This window comes from Saccopteryx bilineata, chromosome 2 (genome assembly GCF_036850765.1).
Source record: "Saccopteryx bilineata isolate mSacBil1 chromosome 2, mSacBil1_pri_phased_curated, whole genome shotgun sequence".
Classification (NCBI taxonomy): Eukaryota; Metazoa; Chordata; class Mammalia; order Chiroptera; family Emballonuridae; genus Saccopteryx; species Saccopteryx bilineata.
Genome location: NC_089491.1, coordinates 363,902,239 through 363,908,397, shown reverse-complemented (window position 1 = coordinate 363,908,397; position 6,159 = coordinate 363,902,239).

Genomic DNA, 6,159 nt, shown 5'->3' with positions numbered 1-6,159 from the left:
CTACGGACTCGAGACCCGCGGAAGGCGGGCGGGGGGGCGGGGGCAGCTCAGGCCACACCCCTCCCGACCCACGGGGGCGCGCATTCTCTGGACGGACACCTTTCCTCAAAAAGTGTATCTGGCCCTGGCCGGTTGGCTCAGCGGTAGAGCGTCGGCCTAGCGTGCGGAGGACCCGGGTTCGATTCCCGGCCAGGGCACACAGGAGAAGCGCCCATTTGCTTCTCCACCCCTCCGCCGCGCTTTCCTCTCTGTCTCTCTCTTCCCCTCCCGCAGCCGAGGCTCCATTGGAGCAAAGATGGCCCGGGCGCTGGGGATGGCTCTGTGGCCTCTGCCCCAGGCGCTAGAGTGGCTCTGGTCGCAATATGGCGACGCCCAGGATGGGCAGAGCATCGCCCCCTGGGGGGCAGAGCACCGCCCCTGGGGGGCGTGCCGGGTGGATCCCGGTGGGGCGCATGCGGGAGTCTGTCTGACTGTCTCTCCCTGTTTCCAGCTTCAGAAAAATGAAAAGAAAAAAAAAAAAAAAAAAAAAAAAAAAGTGTATCTGGTGCCTGATCTGTGGTGGTGCAGTGGATAAAGCGTCGACCTGGAAATGCTGAGGTCACCGGTTCAAAACCCTGGGCTTGCCTGGTCAAGGCACATATGGGAGTTGATGCTTCCAGCTCCTCCCCCTTCTTTCTCTCCTCTCTCTCCCTCTCTCTCTCCTCTCTAAAAATGAATAAATAAAAAAAAAAAAAAAAAAAAAAAGTGCATCTGGGCCCTGGCGGGTTGGCTCAGCGGTAGAGCGTCGGCCTAGCGTGCGGAGGACCCGGGTTCGATTCCCGGCCGGGCACACAGGAGAAGCGCCCATTTGCTTCTCCACCCCTCCGCCGCGCTTTCCTCTCTGTCTCTCTCTTCCCCTCCCGCAGCCAAGGCTCCATTGGAGCAAAGATGGCCCGGGCGCTGGGGATGGCTCTGTGGCCTCTGCCTCAGGTGCTAGAGTGGCTCTGGTTGCAACATGGCGACGCCCAGGATGGGCAGAGCATCGCCCCATGGTGGGCGTGCCGGGCGGATCCCGGTCCCGCGCATGTGGGAGTCTGTCTGACTGTCTCTCCCTGTTTCCAGCTTCAGGGGAAAAAAAAAAAAAAAGTGCATCTGTTTCAGTGGGCCACCCTCACACCCTGTCAGGAAGGTTGTCTCTGTGGCCTGGCCTTAGGAAACCCCTGGCCTTAGGAAACCCCTCCGCAGGTTTCCCTCAGTTTCCCCGCGCCTCAGGCAAGACTGGAAAGAGGAGTCAGCTAGGGCGTCTGAAGGGAAAGGTGGGTAGAGCGTTCTTCACCCATAGGTCCGCACATAGGTCCAGCGTCGGTAATGGCCTAAGACGTCGTTTTCAACCCGCGCTGTCATTTAGCCGCTTCAGAATTTCTCGTATTCTCGTGGAAAGAACTTCAGGGCCTGCAGCGAGTTGACTGGAACAACAGCTAACGTGTATTGAGCATTTACTATGTACCTGGCACTGTTACAGATGCTTTACATATACTAACGCCCTTAAGCCTCATAAAGATCAATGAGGAAAAAGGATCAATGAAGTCGGAACTGTAAATATCCCCATTTTACAGAGAAATAACTGAGTCATACATATATCATGCCCAAGGCCCTGTGGGTAGTAAATGGCAGTCAAAATTCCAACTCCTACTACCAACTACATTTTCTTGTCATTTAATCGTCTCTGTGTGGGAAATCTAGGCTAGCTATAGAAGGTGGAATTGAAGTTTTGGAAACAGCTAAAGGTAAGTATTCAGAGATAACAGTTTATGATAAATATATTCTTTGAATATTCACAACACCTTATTTACACTCTGAAGTCCTAATGAATTTGGAAAAGGCAATAATCCAAAGAGGAGGAACTATATATAATGTTATGAACTACAGGGCCCACAGAGAACGGGTTTCTTTAGAAATGTGTTGTCCAATAGCCACTAGCCACATATGGCTACTGAACACTTCAAATGTGGCCAGCTCAAATTAAGATGCGTTTATAGGTGAAAATATAAACTGTATTTCAAGAACTTTGTATAAAAAAGAATGTGCCCTGGCCGGTTGGCTCAGTGGTAGAGCATTGGCCTAGTGTGTGGAAGTCTCGGGTTTGATTCCCAGTCAGGACACACAAGAGAAGCACCCATCTGCTTCTCCACCCCTCCCCCTCTCCTTCCTCTCTGTCTCTCTCTTCCCCTCCCGCAGCCAAGGCTCCATTGGAGCAAAGTTGGCCCGGGCACTGAGGATGGCTCCGGTTGCAATGAAGCAATGCCCCCAGATGGGCAGAGCATCGCCCCCTGGTGGGCTTGCCGGGTGGATTCTGGTCGGGCACATGCAGGAGTCTGTCTCTCTGCCTCCCTGCTTCTCACTTCAGAAAAAAAAAAAAGAAGTCAACCAATGAATGCATAAATAAAAGTGGAGCAACAAATTGATGTTTCTCTCTCTCTCCCCCCCACTCTCTTTGTTCTTCTTCCTCCTCCCTGTCATAAAATTTAAAAAAGTTGATTATATGTTGAAATATTTGATATTGAGTTAAATAAAATATGTTAAAATTAATTTCTTTTTTTTTTTTTTTTACAGGCCAGAGAGAGAGTCAGAGAGAGGGATAGGGACAGACAGACAGGAACGGAGAGAGATGAGAAGCATTAATTATCAGTTTTTCGTTGTGACACCTTAGTTCAGGGGTCCCCAAACTGCGGCCCTCTGAGGCCATTTATCCGGCCCCCGCCGCACTTCTGGAAGGGGCACCTCTTTCATTGGTGGTCAGTGAGAGGAGCATAGTTCCCATTGAAATACTGGTCAGTTTGTTGATTTAAATTTACTTGTTCTTTATTTTAAATATTGTATTTGTTCCCGTTTTGTTTTTTTATTTTAAAATAAGATATGTGCAGTGTGCATAGGAATTTGTTCATAGTTTTTTTATAGCCCGGCCCTCCAACGGTCTGAGGGACAGTGAACTGGTGCCCTGTGTAAAAAGTTTGGGGATCCCTGCCTTACTTGTTCATTGACTGCTTTTTCATATGTGCCTTGACCATAGGGGTACAGCAGACTGAGTAACCCCTTGCTCAAGCAGTGACCTTGGGTCCAAGCTGGTGAGCATTTTACTCAAGCCAGATGAGCCCGCACTTAAGCTGGCGACCTCGGGGTCTCGAACCTGGGTCCTTCCGCATCCCAGTTTGACAATCTATCCACTGCGCCACCACCTGATCAGGTGTTAAAATTCATTTCACCTGTTTCTTTTTACATTATATTGTAGGCTTACTTTCTGTTGGACAGCACTGCTCTAAAGACATAATGGCCCCAGATTGCAGGCAGTTGCTTGGATGGAAAACTGGCAGAAAGACAATGGAAGAGCACAGACTTGAGCCTAGGCTTGCCCAAGACTCAGCCAAAGGAATCCTAAAGGCATATGTACTTCTGGTCAAAAAGATTAAACAGGCCCTGGCCGGTTGGCTCAGCAGTAGAGCGTCGGCCTGGCGTGCGGGGGACCCGAGTTCGATTCCCGGCCAGGGCACATAGGAGAAGCACCCATTTGCTTCTCCACACCCCCCCCCTCCTTCCTCTCTGTCTCTCTCTTCCCCTCCCGCAGCCAAGGCTCCATTGGAGCAAAGATGGCCCGGGTGCTGGGGATGGCTCCTTGGCCTCTGCCCCAGGCGCTAGAGTGGCTCTGGTCACGGCAGAGCGACGCCCCGGAGGGGCAGAGCATCGCCCCCTGGTGGGCAGAGCTTCGCCCCTGGTGGGCGTGCCGGGTGGATCCCGGTCGGGCGCATGCGGGTGTCTGTCTGACTGTCTCTCCCCGTTTCCAGCTTCAGAAAAATACAAAAAAAAAAAAAAAAAAGATTAAACAAATGAAACAAGGGTGGGAAGTGACTGGAAAACTTGTAAGTGCTAGTAGTAAAAGTTTATGTACTATAGAAATGTGTGAATTGGAATGCTTAGTCCTAGTTACAGTTGGTATGTCAGATGCCAGGTGAATAGTCCAAGGGATATGGTGCTTCCAGCAGAAAATTAGGAGGGATATAAAGGGGTAGAATTGAGAGGAAAAGTACCATTGTAAATAGGTAACAGCCTGATGGGTGGCAGCACAGTAGATAGAGCGTTGACCTGGGATACTGAGGATGTTTGAAACGTGGAGGTTTGCTAGCCTGAGTGGTGGGCTCATCAGCTTGAGTATGGGGTCACTGGCTTGAGCAAGGGGTCATTGGCTTGTCTGGACTCCCCCCGCCCCCGTCAAGACATGTAAGAGAAGCAATCAATGAACAACTAAAATGCTGCTACTAAGAGTTGAGGCTTCTCATCTCTGTGTCTGTGTCCGTCTCTCTCTCACTTAAAAAAAAACCAGTAAAATAAATAGAATTAGTTTATTGGTGTTGTATAATAATTATTTTATTTTTTTTTTTTACAGAGACAGAGAGAGAGTCAGAGTGAGGGATAGACAGGGACAGATAGACAGGAACAGAGAGATGAGAAGCATCAATCATTAGTTTTTTGTTGCGCATTGCGACACCTTAGTTGTTCATTGATGGCTTTCTCATATGTGCCTTGACCATGGGCCTTCAGCAGACCAAGTAACCCCTTGCTTGAGCCAGCGACCTTGGGTCCAAGCTGGTGAATCAAACTAGGTGAGCTTACGCTCAAGCTGGCGACCTCAGGGTCTCGAACCTGGGTCCTCTGCATCCCAGTCCAACACTATCCACTGCGCCACCGCCTGGTCAGGCTATTTGGTGTTTTTTGTTTGTTTTTAGTTTTTTTAGTTTTGTTTTTGTATTTTTCTGAAGTTGGAAATGGGGAGGCAGTCAGACAGACTCCCGCATGCGCCCGACTGGGATCCACCCGGCATGCCCACCAGGAGACAATGCTCTGCCCATCTGGGGCGTTGCTCTGCCGCAATCACAGCCATTCTTGCGCCTGAGGCAGAGGTCACAGAGCCATCCTCAGCGCCCGGGCCAATCTTGCTCCAATGGAGCCTTGGCTGCGGGAGGGGAAGAGAGAGACAGAGAGGAAGGAGAGGGGGAGGGGTGGAGAAGCAGATGGGTGCTTCTCCTGTGTGCCCTGGCCAGTAATCGAACCTGGGACTCCTGCACGCCAGGCCGATGCTTTACCACTGAGCCAACCAGCCAGGGCTATTTGGTTTTTTTAAAGTTATAATAATAGATGTTTGTTACAGCAAGTAAAACAATACAATGCAAAGATTAAAGGCAAGGCTTCCCTTGCCCTGAGGTAATCAAAGTGTGTACACCTTTGTAAAAACATCTGCATGTTGTGTTTTTACTTATACACACAACTTTTTTTTTAACCCCCAAAATTAACTAAATGTGCAGACTAGGTTTTCTGGGATTTGAAGCTAGTGCCTTTCTCTTCTTTTTCTCTTCTCTTTCCACTGCATTACTCCACTCTCTCTTCCATGTTCTCTTTTTCATGTCCCCCCCCCCCCAGACACACACAGGGGAAGGGAAAAAACAATTGAGTCCTGGCCTGACCTGGGTGGCGCAGTGGATAAGGCGTCAACCTAGAAATGCTGAGGTTGCCGGTTCGAAACCCCGGGCTTGCCTGGTCAAGGCACATATGGGAGTTGATGCTTCCAGCTCCTCCCCCCTTCTCTATGTCTCTCCTCTCTCTCTCTCTGTCTCTCCCTCTCCTCTCTAAAATGAATAAATAAATAAAAAACTAAGAAAAAAAGAAAAGAAACTATTGAGTCCTTTACAAAAATGACATTTCTTACATTCCTGCATTTTTCTCCCTTAATGTCTTATATAGAGCCTCTCAGTCAACTGATATAGATCTAATTGATTTGTCACTTCATAATACTTTTTTAAAAATATTTTTAAAATTCATTTTAGACAGGAGAGAAAGAGAGAGAGAAGGGGGGATGAGCAGGAAGTTTCAACTCCCTTACGTGCCTTGACCAGAGAAGTGCAGGGTTTTGAACCAGCAACCTCAGCATTCCAGACCGATGCTTTATCCACTGCGCCACCACAGGTCAGGCCTGCTTCATATTCCTTGTCCAAAAAAAAGTTCCCTTTTCTAATTTATAAGAGTTTCATGTTATATTTCATCAGATTGTGAGTATTTTTTTTGTCTATTAACTTTATTAATGGTCTCTTTAGCCGTAGAAAGACCAAACATATTTGTGATCAAGATGTTTAT